Source organism: Camelus dromedarius, chromosome 14 (genome assembly GCF_036321535.1).
Source record: "Camelus dromedarius isolate mCamDro1 chromosome 14, mCamDro1.pat, whole genome shotgun sequence".
NCBI classification, from domain to species: domain Eukaryota; kingdom Metazoa; phylum Chordata; class Mammalia; order Artiodactyla; family Camelidae; genus Camelus; species Camelus dromedarius.
The window spans coordinates 12,658,703-12,676,274 of NC_087449.1; the positions used below are offsets into that span (position 1 = coordinate 12,658,703).

Consider the following 17,572-nt stretch of genomic DNA (forward strand, 5'->3'; position numbering starts at 1 on the left):
AGTGCCTATAATCTGCACCTCTGCCTGTCCACAATAGAGACAGCAACTTGCATTATTGTGCAAAGTAGTGGGAATTCCCCTCTGTTCATCCTCTTATTTTCATCTGATGCCCTGGGGTTTATCAATGAATAAAAAAAAACATCTAAGATGTTTTTAATAGTTTTGACCCACTAAAAAGCCATCTATCCCTTCTCAGTACTCCTTAGCTGAACAACCCTCCAGCTGAAACCATGAAATTAAACATTCTTAATTCAATTTGTGAATCAAGTTTTTGAGACAGGCATTCTCTAGCAATCTGTTAAATTATGGTTTAGCTGGACATATAGAATTCTAGGTTAGAATTTATTCATTTAGCTTCCCCTCAGAATTTTAAAGATAACATTCCATTTTCCTCTGGCCTCTGTTAATGCTGACAAGATGTCACTGTCAGTATAACTGTCCTCAGTAAGTGCTCTGTCTCTTCTCTCTGGAAGCCCTTAAGATTCTTTTTGGTCTTTGATCTACAGTTCTCCCACAATGTTTCTAGTATATCTAGAATTTTGCTTTTTTTTTTTAAATCTTGACCCAGACTGATGCTCTTTTAACCTGATGATTTATGTCTTTTTTTAATTCTAAAAATGATTTCTCATCAGATATTGCCTTTTCCCCCATTCTGTTCTGTTCTTCTTGATCCTATTAAATAGATGTAGAAACTCTTCAGTATAATCTCTCTGCCAGACTCAGTATCTCTTCCCTGTATACTGCATTGAGTGACTTTCTCAAACCTACCTTCACGTTTACTAGTGTTATATTCTACTATGTCTAGTCTACTATTTAAGTTCAGGAAATGAAAAGGTAGCTCGTATATAATTTGCGTATCAGATTTGGGGAACAGCTCAAATTACTCCTCAATCAGTCCATAATCCAATTTCCCCAATGTGTAGCCAGGCATCTTAGGATCCACGGCAGATATCGTTAACTGCCCAGTCAACAGCTCTTCCCCTTTGTTTCCTGCTAAGAGGATCCTGGTTTGATTAGATCAGCAATGTACTCAGCCTCGATGAGTGAATTGTACATTCATCCCATAAATATTTATTCAGTACCTCTTACGTGCCAAGCACTCTAAGGATACGAGTGCAAAAGCAAACTCCTGCTTGTCTGAAGTTTCCATTCTAGTAGAGGAAGAAGATCAGAAACGATAAATATACCTAAAGAAGCACTGTTTCTTCAGGGATTATATTTGTAATAATGGTTTGTTACAAGATCAATGGCATTATAAGGAAAAAGGAGAGCTGAGTAAAGGGAATGGAGATGCCAGTGATACAGGCAGGGAGCAGGTTGCAATATTAAGCAGGGTGGTCAGGCTAGGCCTCGCTGAGAAGGGGAAATTTAAGCACAGACTTGAAAGAGGTGCAGGAGTGGGCCAGGCTGGTGGCAAGGAGAAAAGCCTTCCAGACACAGGTGCAGCTAAACCAAAGACTGAGGCGGAAGCACAGCTGGCGCGCCAGGCACAGCCAGGGGGCCGGCAGGGCCGGAACGCAGCGCGCAAAGGGGAGAGCAGCCGAGGATGACGTCAGAGAGTCACAAGGGTCCAGATGGCGCAAGACCTGGCAGGCACTGTGCAGTCTTTGGTTTTTACTCTGAGTGAAATGGGGACCTTTCGGCGGGTTTTGAACAGAGGAATGGCCAACATAATTTCAATTTTGAAAGGATCACTGACTACTGTGTTGAGAACAGACAGAGTAGGAGCCAGTACAGACACACAAAGATTCGTTTGGAGGCTGTCGCAGTGACCAAAGGAAAGAGCGCGGTGTCTTGCACCAGCATGGTGGAGTGGAGGTGGTTAGCAGAGATCAGATTCTGGATATATTTTGGAGGTAGAGCCAATAGGGTTTGCTTGTGGGTTGGATACAAAGTACGAAAGAGAAGTTAAGGTTGTCTCCAAGGTTTTTAGCCTGGCTGACGACAAGGGTGAAGTAGCCATCAGGTGAGAAGGGAGCTGAGTGTAGAGTGGATCCACGAAGGAACCAGGAGGTCGCTTTTAGACATAAATTGGGTGGGAGGGCTGGGCTGGAGTGTAAATGTGGGAGTCACTGCCATATAGTTGGTACTTAAACCATCTGACTGGAAGAGATCTCCAAGAGTGATTGTGGATAGAAAAGAGAAGAGAATCAAAGACGAAGAGAGCTTTTGCCGACATAAGGAGGTCAGGAGAAGGAAACGACAGCAAGGGAGATTGAGAAGGACACTAGTCAAGTGACCGCTGCGCGACGCCCCGCCAGGCTCCTCCTCCCTGCCGCCCTGACAGAGGACGGGGGGACCCCGTGGGAGCTGCCAGTAACTCGAGCCCCCACAACAAAGGCCCAGCAAAAGCATAAGTCTGCTTATTTCCAGATGCCTGGCTTTAATCAAAATTTTCAAATTGAGTGAAAATGAACGTACAGCATATCAAAAGTTGTGGGATGCAGCTAACACAACAATTAGAAGGAAACCTGGAACATTAAATGTTGATGTTAGAAAGTAAGAAAATTCTCAAATCAATTATCTAAGTTTCTGCCTTTAGAAATTAGGGGGGAAATGAGCAAAGTAAACCCAAAACAGGCAGAAAGAAGGAAAGAATAAGGAAAACAGAAGAAACCAATAAAACTGAGAAAAGAAAAGCAACATGACAAACAGTACAATAAGGCAAAGAGCTGATTCATAGAAAAGATCAGTAACATTTGTAAACTCCAAGCAAGACTCATCAAGAAAAGGAGAGGAGACACAAATGACATAACACCAGGAATGAAAGAGAAGATATCATGACAGACAGTAAAAGAATAATAAAGGGATATTATGAAACACTCTACACCTGTAAATAAAAGGACAAATTCCCTGAAAACCCCTGCTAAATCTCAGTCAGGAGGAAACAGATAATTTGACTAGTCCTCATCTACAAGAATTTATCTGTATTTGCTATTCCCTGCAATGTTTTCCCCCAGGGCTTTATAGTCACCATTCAGCTCAAGATCAGGTCTTCTCTGACCCCTCTAACTAAAGTAGGAATTTGTTTTTCTAGTCTTCCAAGTATTTATACCACAGGAAGTTAAAGCTTATTTACTTTGATGTATGTCTGTCTCCCCACTTATCTGGCTTGTTCACCAGCATATGTATCCACAGGGCTCAGGACAGTGCTTGGAATGCGGCAGGCGCCCAACATTAAATGAATAGGACTTCACAGCCATTTCTTATCAGTCACCAATTTGGCTGGACTAAGAGAGGTCCACCTGGGCTGCAGACTTCAACAAGCCCTACTTCTCCATCCAAAGCCCAAGCTGATGACTCCTTCTGCTTAGTGTGTATCAGGCTGCTCTCTTGGGCCCCCATCCAAAAGATTAAAGAAGTCAAATAAATTCAACCAATCTGCAGTAAAACACCAACCAGGAAACATTGTTTTTGCTTAAACGTAAGTGTGGTAGAAAGACGGTTTTTTCGCCTCCACAAATGACAGATGCTGGAGAGGCTGTGAAGAAAAGGGAACCCTCCTACACTGCTGGTGGGAATGCAGTTTGGTGCAGCCGCTGTGGAAAACAGTGTGGAGATTCCTGTTTACATACACATTTAATCATCTCAACACCCTGAGGATTAAGTATTATTATAATTCCTCCTTTATAGATAAGGAAACTGAACATACAGAAAATCTAAGTCACACAACCATTAACCGTAGAACAAGGGGTGAAGTCCTGGCTGTCTGGGTCTGGAGTCTGGGCTTTCAGACGTGACACTAATCTCTTACACTGAGGGGTAGGTTCCCTGCCTGGAAGACCCAAGGCACTTTCCTGTCCCAGCCCTCCCCCCATCCTTGTCGACCAGTCACCCAGACCAGACACCGAGCAGACTAAGAGGCAAGTCCCTGGGCAGCACTGTCCTATCAGGGGAGGGCAGGCGGAGAGGGAGGGTTCCAGAAGGAAGAAGATCCAAAGGAGGAAGAGGAAGTATTTGGGGGTTTAGTTCTTTTATTTTTTTCATGGGAGGAGAGGAAGTTTTTTCCCTAATCACCATAATAGACCTCACCACGTGGCATGACCCCAAGTGTCTAGAACAAAGAACTCACTCTCTTTGACTCAAACCCAGAATAAAGTACTGTTTTTTTACCTTTTCCCAACAATTTTTATATGATTGACTGCAGATCAGAACATTTTTCCCAACGTGTTCCTGACGCCAGCCTCCTCATAACCATTAGTAACAGGGAGACTTCCCAGTTCCCGTGTGACGGGCCTGCATGCTTTTTACCTTCCAAGGGATATTTTTCCCAAGAGGGAAAAAATAAACCTAAACCACAGAGTTTTTCTCTTTTTCCTGCCAAGGTTGTTCCCTCAAATGAAAAGCACAACTTTGTCCAGCCAAGAGGACAAAAATTAACTTAAAAAACATAAAAAAAGACCCCCTGAAAAGTCCGATTCTCCAGGGCAAGTGAGGTCGGGTAGCCTGGTGCCTACGCCACAGGATACGGCCTCCTGAAAGATTTAATAATTCTTCCACATCAGGCCCAGTAATGTTGCCCTCATAGCCAACAGCCCTTCAGGGAAAGTCAATTAACTCTAGGGTTTTCTTGCAAAAAGAAATTTGCTCTTTACTGTTTCCAAATACTGCGCTTCTGATCTCAGTGGTTCTCAACCTACTAGACTCACCCCTTTTTATAGCAAATATTTTTCAGTGCTCCCTGGACTCCCCTAAAATGGAATTAATACAAAAAATACAGCCTACCTACACACAACTTTTTAACAAAATAACATAATGCCCTGACGATAACACAAAGGAGAAACAAAAAGAATGGAATTTATAATCAAGTAGCATGTCTGCCAGGAAGCTCAGGCATGGCTGCACAGGAAGGCTAGGGAAGCCGTCAGTTCATCCACATGTGGACTCCGCGGCAACGTGACATTTAACAGGGCCGGATTTGGGCGTGTTGTCATGGGCATGCAGATGCCAAAAGCAGCCTGGCCACTGGGTGGTGTGGTTTTCCAAAATGGGGAACAACTCTTGGTAAAGTTCGAAACAAATCAAGTATATATTCTTTCTTCAATTTACACAGTTGTTGAAGTCATGGAAAATTCAACCTTTTTTAAATCCATGCAAAAAATACTATAGACTAACAGACATAGAAAACAAACCATGGTTACCAAAGGGAAAAGGGTGGGTAAGAGATAAACTAGGGGGTTAGGATTAACAGATACTCACCACTATGTATAGAATAGATAAACAACAAGGACCTACTGTGTAGCACAGGGAACTATATTCAATTTCTTGTAATAACCTATAATGGAAAGCAATCTGAAAAATATGTGTGTGTGTGTGTGTGTGTGTGTGTGTGTATGAATTGCTTTGCTGTGTACCTGAAACTAACATTGTAAATCAAGTACACTTTAATAAAAAACAAAATTTTTTTAAATACTATGACTTTACACGTAAAATGTTATTAGGTTTTAGACTCATAATTACAAACAAGGTTTTTACCTACCTGAGTGACTGGTGAGACTCGAAACTTACGTAGGACATCAAACAATTTTTCCTTGTGTAGGACGGCCCTGCGAATTGCAACCTTCTAGTATCCCCAGCCTTTGCCCATAAAACACCCATAGCGTCCCCTCAGACAACCAAAAGTCCGATTTTCCAACCTGTCCTCTAGGGGACAGTGTCCTTCCTATGATGATAGGACACACATTTGTCCGTGTTCTTATGAAATGAAAACACATATATTTTAAAAGAAATCTCACTTTTAAGTTCAATTTTTCAGACTTAGCATTGACTTTATTATCTGCATCAGAAGAGTGAAAATGTGTGAGTTTTGGAGTCATATCTGAGTTTAAACCTCAATTTCACCACTAACTACTAGGGTGATCTTAAGCAATCCCTTAACCTCTCTGATCACGTTTCTCAATAAAAGGGACAAATGATGCCTTTACAGCAGAACCACAAATTTAACTCATATCCAACTCAGCAGTGTCTTGATTGTCCATAAACTAACCTGGCATTTCTCCCAGGCTCTCAATCACTGGTTAATGGGGAAAGAATTAACTATATGTCCAATGTAATTTAAAATTAATTTAATCTGATAATTTAAACAATCCCTCTGGGCAACACTGAGAATGTCTAAGGGGAAAAAATGTTTAGGTTCTCAACTGGCTTCTTGGGTCTGAGACCTGCAAAGTGGGGCCTCACATCTGGTTTAATGCTCTGCTATCACAGTCTTAAAATTCTTAATTTTTGAACAAGGGGCTTGTACTTTCATTTTCCACTCAGCCTGGAAAATTATGCAGCCAATGCCAGCTCTCGGGCAGCTGCCTTCTTCCCCTGCTCCTCTCCCTAAGATGACATGTGGATATCTGAGGGGAGGGGTGACTCCTGTGTCCCTCACCCACCCTTACTGTGTCGGCTGCAGACTGTAGAGTGACCACTGTGTCCCTCACCCAGTCTACTGGCCTGGCGGTCCACCCTGCCTTGTCAGGCATGGCTGGGAAGATGGTGCCTTGGAAGTCCTACTGGCTCTGGTCACACTAGCCATAAAACTTGGGACATAGGAGCAGCATAGGAAAACAAAACCACAGGGTCTCCTTCTGACCATGGTGTTGCGGCCACACACCCAAGTTGGTACAGATGGACAGGATAAAAGATGAGCTTCCAGAGCCCCCAACTTGGAAATGAGCAATATCTCCCCCTCCTTGCCCTTACTATTACCCTCATTTTTGTGACACAGTTTTTTCCCAAGCCATGGGAAAAATTACAAGACACAAATTATTATCTTCTCTTCCTATTCCTTTCCACAATCTCCTTGGCCAAAAAAGATGTGGGGTAGGGGAGGGTCCTTACATTCCTTATATCATATCCTCCTGCTTCTTGATGTCAACCTTGTTGAGACTTAACTGTGTACAAGGTGCCTTCTCTATATACGATGCTATGATCTGAGTTTTCTGGGCTCAGCTAGTGATGTGTAAAACAGGAAATGAAGTAATTCAGCAAACCCTCCATCTCCAACAATACCTAACTAAAAGATCAAGAGCTCGCCTTCTCTTTCCCCAGGACAGTAAATCTCACGTCTCCGTCTTAGAGGTCTGCCCTTTGCAATAAAATATGGCATAAGAGGGAAATTAAAATGTGTCCATTTAACATTTGCAAAACTATTAAGCAAAGAACATTTGTCCTGCAGGTTGGTTTTGAGTTTTGGTTTTTAGTTTCCTTTCCTTTCAGCAACCCTACCTTTTCCTTTTACAATTAATTCTTGAGTATATACACTATCCAAAGCAAGCAGAAGGAGAGTGTGCACGTGAGTACTCAGGGATGGAATCAGCTCCACTCCAAGTCTCCTATCTGAACCCCAGTCCTGTATCTTTCCCTGAATGGTCCGCTAGGTCCTCATACTCAGCATACCTAGAATTGAATCCGTTCCCCTTTCCCCAAAACTACCTTTCCTTCTTGATCTTCTTTTATCAGCTGTTAAAAATAAAATGAGTTTAGAACAGCAATTCCCAACCTTTCCTGGTTCACGGCATCCCCAGCATCTTGTTAATTTTTTCACAGTGGCCCCAGACTGAAAGAAATACTTGATAGTTTCATTTATTAAGTACTTAGGTCCATGTAAGTAGGCATGTCCTAACAACTTAATTACATTTGAAAAATAGTACACATAAAATTTTAAATATTTATTTCTTAACCACCTTTACTTAGTAATGGGATGTATGCACCTGTTGAGCACTACACAATCTTGGAATCAAATTGGACACCACCACCCTCACTTCCTGCTTCCCAACAATTTTCATGCAGTACTTGCTCTTTTTTTTTTTTTTTCAGTACTTGCTTTTTATCGCAGTAACCACCAAAAATCCAGCTTTGCAAAGATATAACAGCACCAAAAGGAATGTATCATTATGATGTTGACACTGTGACCTACATCAAGCTGGTAATTTTTGTGATGTCCAGTAGTCATAGAATAAAATTATGTTTCCCTCAAAATTTTAAAATATCCTATAACACCCCCTGTGAATTCACTGTGGTGTCCCAGGGCACCTCAGCCACAGTGTGGGAACTTCAGGGTTAGAATGATAGTTTGGAACACGCTTTGATAGATCATTGCAGTAGTAACCCCCATGAACCACACCTCCCTGTACCCATGCTGTCAAGCCAATGTGACTACTTTGGCCAATGGGACTTTAGTAAATGTGACACAGGCAGAGGCTTGAAAAATACATGTACTTTGGGGTTTTCCCTCTCTTGCTGCTGGAACCCCTTCTCCTGCCATACGAGACAACCAGGCTACCCCCCTGGGGGATAAAAGATCTCATGGAGAGGGGGCCCAGTCATCCCAGCCACCCCAGATATGTGAACGAGGCCAACCTAGACCATTCACCTCAAGCCAAGATAACCCAGACCAAAAGAGTTGCCCACTGACCCCAGAATCACAGAACATAGTGAAACTTTTTGGCTTTAAACCACTATATTTTGGGTGTTTTTTAGGCAACTAAGTTAAATGATAGGATGTTAAAACAACTGTACTTTATACTTTAGGTGATGGAAAATCAGTAAGAGAATTAATCTCTTAATTAAGTTGAATAGAGTTATTAAATAAATGAATGCATGATCATTCAATTATCCCCTTAAAATTCTTTTAGAAACACCTTGTGATTTCCAGTCAGAGCCTCAGGAAGAGCTCCTGAAGTTCATAAACATTTCATTGCCAATGAGATTAGGAAATTGACTTCATTTGTTTGAACCACAGTTCCTAAAATTATAATGTAAGTGATCATTAATCTATAAGAAAGCCTAATTGGAAAGGAAAATGTGAATTTTAATTTGGTTGTCAAAAAGGTGACACGAAATCTTGTGAAGTATAAGAATAGCCCATTCAACCAGAGGCCAGGCCACTGACCACGGTAACTAAGTGGCTGAAATCCAGATGCAAACTCAGAACCAAATGGAAATGGCCTTGCAGCGGCAGAAATGTGTCTGCCACACGATGCTGAATCTGGATGCTAATCAGACCCATTCCCAAGCAAATGCTATTTCAATAGAGCCACGTCTCAACCAGAACGCACAGTCAGATGGAACAGCCGTCAGCGGGGAGAGTAGGCTAACCATCCAAAAAACACGGGCATGACCTCCAAAGTACACCAGGAGCTCCTCTGCAGGACCACATGTTTCAGCGTGCTCAGGGAACATGACCTTTCTACAGCACAGCAAAGTCTGTTCTTCATAAGGATGAGGCTGTGTCATCAAGAAAATATTGAATGCTTGTGGAAATAAATTGAAAGCCGTTTGGTAAGATTTCCATTATAAATGATGAAGAAAAATGGTACAAGCTCTTAAAGGAATAAATGCTAGTTATCTAGAAATGTCACTTGTGTGGAAAATTCCACTTCCACAGGAGCCACTGGGAATGATGACGATTTGGACATCGCGGTGAGTTAGAGGGAACAGTGCAGCAGCAGCTCACCCTGGGCGTGTTACCATCTACGGCTTTAGTCTCTTCAATGGAAGCAGTCTCCCGACCCTCAGCGGGCCCAGGGGGACTGAGGCACTGGCTGTCCTCGGACAGCAGCCCAGCTTCCTGGGAAGCGGACGGAATGGGCTGGTGGAGGAGCAAGATGACTATTGCCTCCTTTAAGCCCGCAGGTGCGCTCCTTTCTGACCAGGTGAGGCTCGGCAGAGAAGGGAGAGGGATGGAGTCCGCAGCCACCGATCACGAGGGGGCCAGGTCCTGTGTGAGAGTCCACGTGAGGAGGTGTCCAGCTGGAAGAGTCCAGCCCGATTCCCCATCTCCCGCCTGTGACCAAGAGCCTGCTCACCCCGCCCGGGAAACTGCCTGTGAGACAAAAGAATAAGGGAAAGCACCAGCGGCCACCGTGAACGCCGTAAACACGGCGGTGCAGACAGCCCACGCACAGGCAAAAATCTAATTAACCTGTTTTATGTAGTCACAGAAACTTTAGAAAATATAGACGAGGAAAGGATGAGAGGGGAAAAGAACAAACTATATACGTATATAACAAGTGTGTTCATATACAAAATGCTGTATTAGAATCTTTTCTTCATTAATCAACATGTGCATCAGTGGAATCATTTTGAATCAATGCATCATATTCAATTTTGTACACACATGTTTTTCATCAATCCTATGTTTTTCAGTATCCAAATTCTCTTCTGTTGTTGCTGTTATTTCTGGAGAATGTCGAGAAGCCCCAGTTCAATACTCACGGAGCAACAGAAAGGAGTCTGCCAGATGGAAGTCAAAACTTCAGCCTTATTTTTGATAGAAGTTTGCTAGAGGACATGCGTTAGGTATGCTGCCCACTCAGACTCCTAACACGGTACCTGGAGTTAAACGGAGTTTCCCAGACAGGCACAGACAGAGCCGGAAAACTCGGGCCTCCCCGGTGGAGGGAGGCTTCCCCAGAAAAGCGCCACCTGGCGGAAGCTGATGAGAGCGCATGCTCCCTGCAGGCCGCCAGGTCCCAAGCGTGAGAGCGGCGGGAGCAGAGCCCTGACTCCACGACCCAGCAAGCCGCGTCTTTTCCCCTGGACAGGAGCGAGGGGTCAAATAGAAGGATTACGGGAGGATTTCCACAAGGAAAGTAGGCAACAGCGGGTTACCCACCCAAAGGCACTTTAAAACCAAGGTTGCAGTGAATATGCTTAACTTTATACCTTTCATTTGTCCTATTGTCTCAGAACAAATTTCTGAAAGTGGGATTCCATACTATATATAAAATAGACTAACAGAGTCCTACTGTATAGCACAGGGAACTACACTCAATACCTTGTAATGGCCTAGAATGAAAACGAATATGAAAAGGAATATATATATATATATACACATACACATATATATATACACACACACATACATACATACAACTGAATCACTATGCTGTACACCAGAAATTAACACGTTATATATCAACTATACTACAATAAAAAATAATAATAAATAAAAGTGGGATTCCTAGTCAAAGCTAAAAGCATTTCTGAAACTTCTCACATGTACTATCTAATTGCAGAGAAATTCACACCCTTTGCTATTGTGATAGGTTCAAACAGTATCTCATTATTGTTTGGTTTGCATTTCTCCACATACAAATTTTTCCATATGTGTATTGGCCATTTTATTTCTTCTTTTCTCACTGCTTTAATATGCCCTTTGCCCATTTCTCTACTGAAATTTTCATATTCTTCTTCGTTTGTAAGATGCAAAAATATTTAAGCAAGTCACTCTTCTTAATCTTAGAATTGTGATGCATTGTGTAGCAGTTAGAATCATAAGCCTAACAAAGCACGATACTGAGACTGAGGGTGAGCATTTCCATATTTTTTTAGAACTTCTACTCATACGAAAACAAGAACCCATTTGAAGAAGAGACAGATTTCTGGCAAAGGTCAATGTCTTCTGATATTAAGTCTATGCGCTGACATTCTTATCCCAAATTTTAAGAAACTTGAATATTGATCCAGAAATTTCAAATCTGAAAAATCTTTATGGATGAGCTTTATTTCATTACATATTCAATACATGAAAAACTGAAATTTTGGAGAAAAAGTAACTACTTATTTTCTTTATGGAAAGATCACCGTCAGAAGCTTCAGGAATAAACTCCTGACAGAGGCAAGGTGCACTGCCAAAATGACTGAACTCATACAGACGTTATAGAATTAACAGTTCCCAGGATGTTGATCCACAACTTGCCAAGGATAACTACTTTCTATTTCTAGGTGTTACCATTCCGTTGCCACTGACAAATGGAATACTCTTTAAAAAACTTTTTATGGATTATTCAATGATGTTTTTATAAAAGTCTTTAAGCAATGGATATTGAACAATTGGTAGTAAACAATGCCTTCCAAAAATGCCCTTAGCCACTCTTTCTGTTAAAAGAATTACCAAATCACTAAATTCCAAAACTCTAGAATTCCTGCTGTTACACATTCTCCCCAAATCTACTGTCCATCATGTTTATATTTCTCTATAAAGTATAACAATGCCTGTTAGAGCCCTCATCATCCACCACCATTCATTAATTCAATTCAACATCTTTAGGATTCTGCTGACAAACATTCTTAAGAACTCAGTCTGTGCTACACCTAGAGCGCAGGATAAAAGCAAGTAGAACAGTTCCCACCCTCAAGGAAAACATGGTCCAGAGTTTATGGTCTAGCAGGGGAGATAGTCAATGGCTTACACAGTGGAGGAGATAGACAAGTAACAAAAAAAGAGAACTTACTGTGGTATAATCAAGCACTGACTGCTGAGGCAGCCCGAGGGAGCAGCCACTAACTGAGGCTGAGGGAATCAGAGAAGGCTTCCAGGAGGAGGTGATGAGTCACTAAGTTCTGGAGAATGAGCAGGTTCTAGGGGAAGAAAACACAACAGTAATTCAGACACACGCAAAGGCACAGAGGCAGGAGGGGTCTCAGCATGGAGACCTACTATAAGGAGTTCAGTTTAGCTGAAGCATGGAGTTGGGGTAGGGACGGACGACGGTGAGAGACTGCACTGCAGAAGGAATATTCCTTCTTAACATTTCAATGACTGATGACAAAACTTGATGAAGAAAGTACTATTCTTACCCTCTTCCCTCATTTCACAGTTAAAGAAACAAGCCCAGTGAGATTAAGTGACTTGCCCAAGGTCATATATTCACAAATGACCAAGATAAAATTCCAGTTTAGAAATGCTGATTCCAGAGCTTCGGTTCCTCTGCTAGTGGATTTTATGCTGTGCTAAGCAATTAAAATTTTACCTTGATGGTCGGGGGAGGCCAAGGATCTTAGGCAGAAGAATGGCATGGCCAGTTTTGCTTTTTAAAAGGATAGTTCAAGTTACTGGGAGGAAGAAATGGGGCTACATCTGAGATGGAACAACTGCATACAGTTCAGCATGTTGCAGCCTGTACCACGGGGGCAGGCGGGGGGCATTAAATGCGGTCTGTGAATGGCGCCCCTGGAGTGGTGCAGTGCCCAACCTACATGGCCAGATGTAGTGTAGGTGCAAGTGAGGAGGCTAATAAGTAATTCAGACATATGACAGAGGAAGGGTTGAGCTAAAGAAGGGCAATGGTAGAAAAGGGAAGAGGTCACCATGCAGAAATAATGGTGCAGCCTCAACAGAAGTCGGAAGCTGGCTGGATGAAGATGGTGACGCAGAGAGAACAGTCAAAGAGAAAGTGCTTCTATTTTGCATCAGCCTGGCTCAGTTGGAACTGCATTTTAGAATCCCCTGCCCTATGTGGTTCTGGGTCAGAAACTTGCACAAGACTTGGAAAGTGAAAGGAAGCAGTGGCCCTTATGCTCTGAAGGTCGTCGTGGTTAGAGGTGAGGAGAGACAGGCGCAGAGCAGCCGGCAGGTGCCAGTCTGTGCTCTCCCTCCTCCCCGCTCTGCGGCCTCTTCCACCTCCGGGTCCAGCTCTTCTTCCTGTCTGTCTGCCCTGCTGGCCAGTAGTGACCCACGACCAGATGCTAGAATGCAAACTCCCAGAGGCCATCGCTAGGACCAATCGCAGCCTTCCACAGCCCTTTTCACCCCCTCAGCAGACTGCCCTCCAGCTCTGGCTGGTCCACCCTGCCAGCGCTTCGACGGGACTGCTTAGTGATTCCCGACTCACACACTCTCCTTCCTGGACCCTGCTTCTCCAGCTTCACTTCCTGATCCCAGCAGGCTCTTCTGCAGCAATTTGAAAAAAAAAAAATGAGTCTAAAATTCAGGTAGATCTGCAAAAGGACATGTAATAGTCAAAACAGATTTGAAAAAGGACAAAATTGGAAGACTTAACCCTATTTGATTTCAAGACTCATTACAAAGAAATCTATAACAGAGCTGAAAAGAGAGGCACCCAAATTATAAACAGGGGCAGAACATGTGGTAAAATTATTGTCTGAGATAACTTGGAAAGCAGGCCCCATGCCTACTGAGACCGTAGCTCTGCGGGGAGCGGTGGGGAAGAGAATTACTGTGTGTCCGCTTTCTTTGTGCTGCAGGTGTTAGCGCACAGAGAGACCTCAAACTGGAGAAACCACCAAACAGGTGGGCAAGTCCCCCTCAAACATATGGGTCCTTGCCTGCCAATTGAGAAAGAGTTCTCAGTAGATGCACACAGATAAAGTGGGGGGGCGGGGGAAACAACTGCTTTATTGCTCAGAGAGAGCAGGGGAAAAAAAGCTAAAAGAAAACATTGGAGCAGGGAGTCGTCAGCCAGCAGCTGGTCGATACAGCTCCAGCCCCCTACCCGGCTGCAGGGTCTTTTATTGGAAAGCTCTGCCATCATTATTTTCATTTTAGTGGCCAATCACCTTGTATTACTGGGTCCTTCCTCCCACAGAGCTCAGCCCTAAAACAGAAACTTCGGCAGGAAAAAAGAAAGAAAGAGATACCGGGGGCTGTCCTTGGCATTGCTGCGGCAGATGTGGGACATAAGATGTCCCGTTGTATGGTGATGTCCTGTTGTATGGCTATGTCTTTGGAACAAAGGAGTCAGCTGTGGGATAAGAGAAACAACCTGTTTTTTTTACAGCCTGGAACTTTCTTTCTGTGGTTGTTAATCAGCCAGGGCCAGCAGTCCTGCCTAATCACCTGTCTCACCAGCAGTGAGCTCAGGAGATAATGGGCCAGTTGGCAAGCAGAAATTGAGGGTCCAGAAACTGGGGGCCTGACTAGAAAAGCTGTATGAAAACTTAAGACCCCAAATTTTAAAAGACGGTTTCAGAAAATACTTGAACACAAAAGCCTGTTGAAACCCAGCTTTGTCGCTGCCCCTGGGCTGACCAGAGTCACTTGTGCTGGAGTTTGAGGGTGATGGCCCTGACCGAAGGGGTGTGACAGTGTCTCCCGCTGTCCCTGACACCACTGTGAGGCCTCCTTCCACTCGGGATCATGAGAGGAAACACAGTCCTGATGCTGATAAATTTGAATCAGAAAAAAAGCATCCCAGGGCCAGGCCAGTCCTCGGAGAACCGCAGACCGTGCATCTGCCTCGGCCTCCCAAGCGCCCGCCGCCGCTGGACAGACGGCAGAAGGGCCCTGCCTTCATTCGAGAGATGTTCGCATCCAGAAAAACTCCATGCCTGAAGGATGTGCTGAAAATCCAAGCTCCAGAAATAATGTGGAATTTCTCTTACAACTGGACATCTAACAACTTTCAAGAGTCCGAATAAAAGCCTTGTAAATCAGGCTTTTCTAAGAAAACAGTGCTCGAAGATTCAGGAAGCTTGGTTACTAGCAGCCTTAGCAAGATCGTCTGTCCTCTTTCATTTGCAGTCACTTTATTACAACTTAATCTTTTCAAATCCTACTTTGGAACATCCAAGCTTCTCGGAAGTACGTTGGATTATTGGAATTACAGGCTTCATTTTGAAATTCCTTTTCCTAGGCTTAAAAAGCCGTATTATAGTGGTGCCTTCTTTCATCACACGTCTTCAGTCCAAGGGTTCCTGGTATAGGCTCTTAGAAGAATTATGTTCATTTTACTGAGTTTCGTCCCCTCATAAGTTCTGGTTTCATTATCTTATTTGCTACAGGGAATTTAATAACATAACTAGATAGATTCTTGGGATGTGACTGGCTTTATTCTACCTCACTTTAAAGCTTTGGGGGGGTTTTTTGAAATCTGAGAAATTTCAGATAGGTTTTGTGAATATTTTTTTAGCACAGCCAAGTTTCAGAGTGACTTGTTCAGATGTGGATGATGTTTGTTCAGTATGTCAAGCTGAATTTCAGAAAATTCTTCTTCCCATCTGTCAGCATATATTTTCTAAAGAGTACATTACCTTTTGGTGTTGCAGAGAGAAAATGTGTCCGTGGTACAGAAGTGTGATTTCAGACCCTGTAAACAAACGGAGAGAGGGGGCTGCCTCATCACACCTTCAAATATAATTAAGTCCCATAAGCCGTCAAAACCACAAAATACTAATTACACTTGGTTACGATAACTAACGCTAAGGGCATTGGGATGGATTTCAGTGCTAAAAGTTAAGAAAAATACTTTCAAACATTTTTAGAACATTAGAATAAGATTTAAAGGTGTTCTTTAATTTTTTAATTTAAATGAGTGAAAGAACACTGTTTTTGGAAAATATAAGTAATGGTCAACCTAATGTGTATGTCAACAATATTTCTTCAATCCTAATTACGTGACATAAGATTGCAATATAAAATTGTAAATGTGTTTTCTTGTTCATTTTACCAAAAAATAGCAACTGGATAACTAACTAGAACTAGTTGTTCTAGAGGAATTCGGGTATTCTTTTCTGACATTGTTTCAGAGTAAAGAATATTTTTCATTATATTTCAAGATATAGCCTTACCCGAATTCTCAAAATTTTTTAAACTTTCATAAAATTTGTGTTTTAAAATGAAAGTTATATATGCTATATTTTACCTGTAACCATTTGATTTTCTAAGTGCGTATTAATTTACTGAAGATGATTTTTTTCAGATGGGTAACATAATATATTGTAAAATGATCACAAGTCTAGTTAACATTCCTCATCATACATACTTACAAAATTTTTTGCAATGAGAACTTTTTAAGATCTACTCTCTTAGCAACTTTGAAATAGACAGTGTGGTTACATTACATCCCTATGACTTATTTATTTTATAACTGGAAGTTTGTACCTTTTGGCTTCCTTCACCCACTTCACCCACCTCCACCTTCAGCCTCCAGTAACCGCCAATCTGTTCCCATGTATGAGTTCACATTTTTGTTTTTAGTTTTTTAGATTCCACATATGAGTGAGAGCATATGAGATTTGTCTTTTTCCGTCTGACTTTTCCACTTAACATAATGCCCTTAAGGTCAAAATTCATATTGTTGCAAATGGCAAGATTCCTTCTTTTTATGGCTGAATAGTACTCAATTGTTCACATATACACACATTTTCTTTATTCATCTATCGATGGACACTTAAGTTATTATCATATCTAGGCTATTGTAAATCATGCAGCAGTGAACATGGGGTGCACGTGGAAGGTGACATAGCTTAATATTGTATTACTCCTTGTAACATGATCTGCAGTCAGTAGGAATCAATCATTTAAATTATTTTAAAACCTCAGTGTTGTTACAAAGGTTACATTAATGGTGTGGCTGCCTCACAAATCTATTGTTTTCAAGGTAACCATCGTTAAATTGAGAAAGAAGGGCATGGGGGCAAAGAAGCAAATAAATAAGACTGCAGCATGGCATCTGGGCAGAGCTTTGAATATATTTACTGGTACATAGAACTGACTAGAGGCTAACAGATCAAAAACCTTCTAAATTTCTGGGTGAACTGTATTGCTAAGTAACTTGTAATTGCTGAATGTCCTCCATTCTTTTGTTTTCCAACAGAGTTTTTTTAATTGAAGTATAGTTGATTTATAATGCATCAGCTGTACAGAAAAGTGATTCTGTATTCTATATACACATATATATATATATGTATTCTTTTTCAGGTTCTTTTCCATTATAGGTTATTACAAGATATCAAATATAGTTCCCTGTGCTATACAGTAGGTGCTTTTTGTTCATCTGTTTTATATACAGTAGTGTGTATCTGTTAATCCCAAACTCCTAATTTATCCCTCCCTACC

General features: G+C 42.1%; 1 pseudogene; it reads left to right on the forward strand.

Annotated features, from left to right (window-relative positions):
* Positions 1 to 15,100: 15,100 nt before the first annotated feature.
* LOC105096689 (E3 ubiquitin-protein ligase RNFT1-like) lies at positions 15,101 to 15,892 on the forward strand (annotated as a pseudogene).
* The last annotated feature ends 1,680 nt before the right edge of the window (positions 15,893 to 17,572 follow it).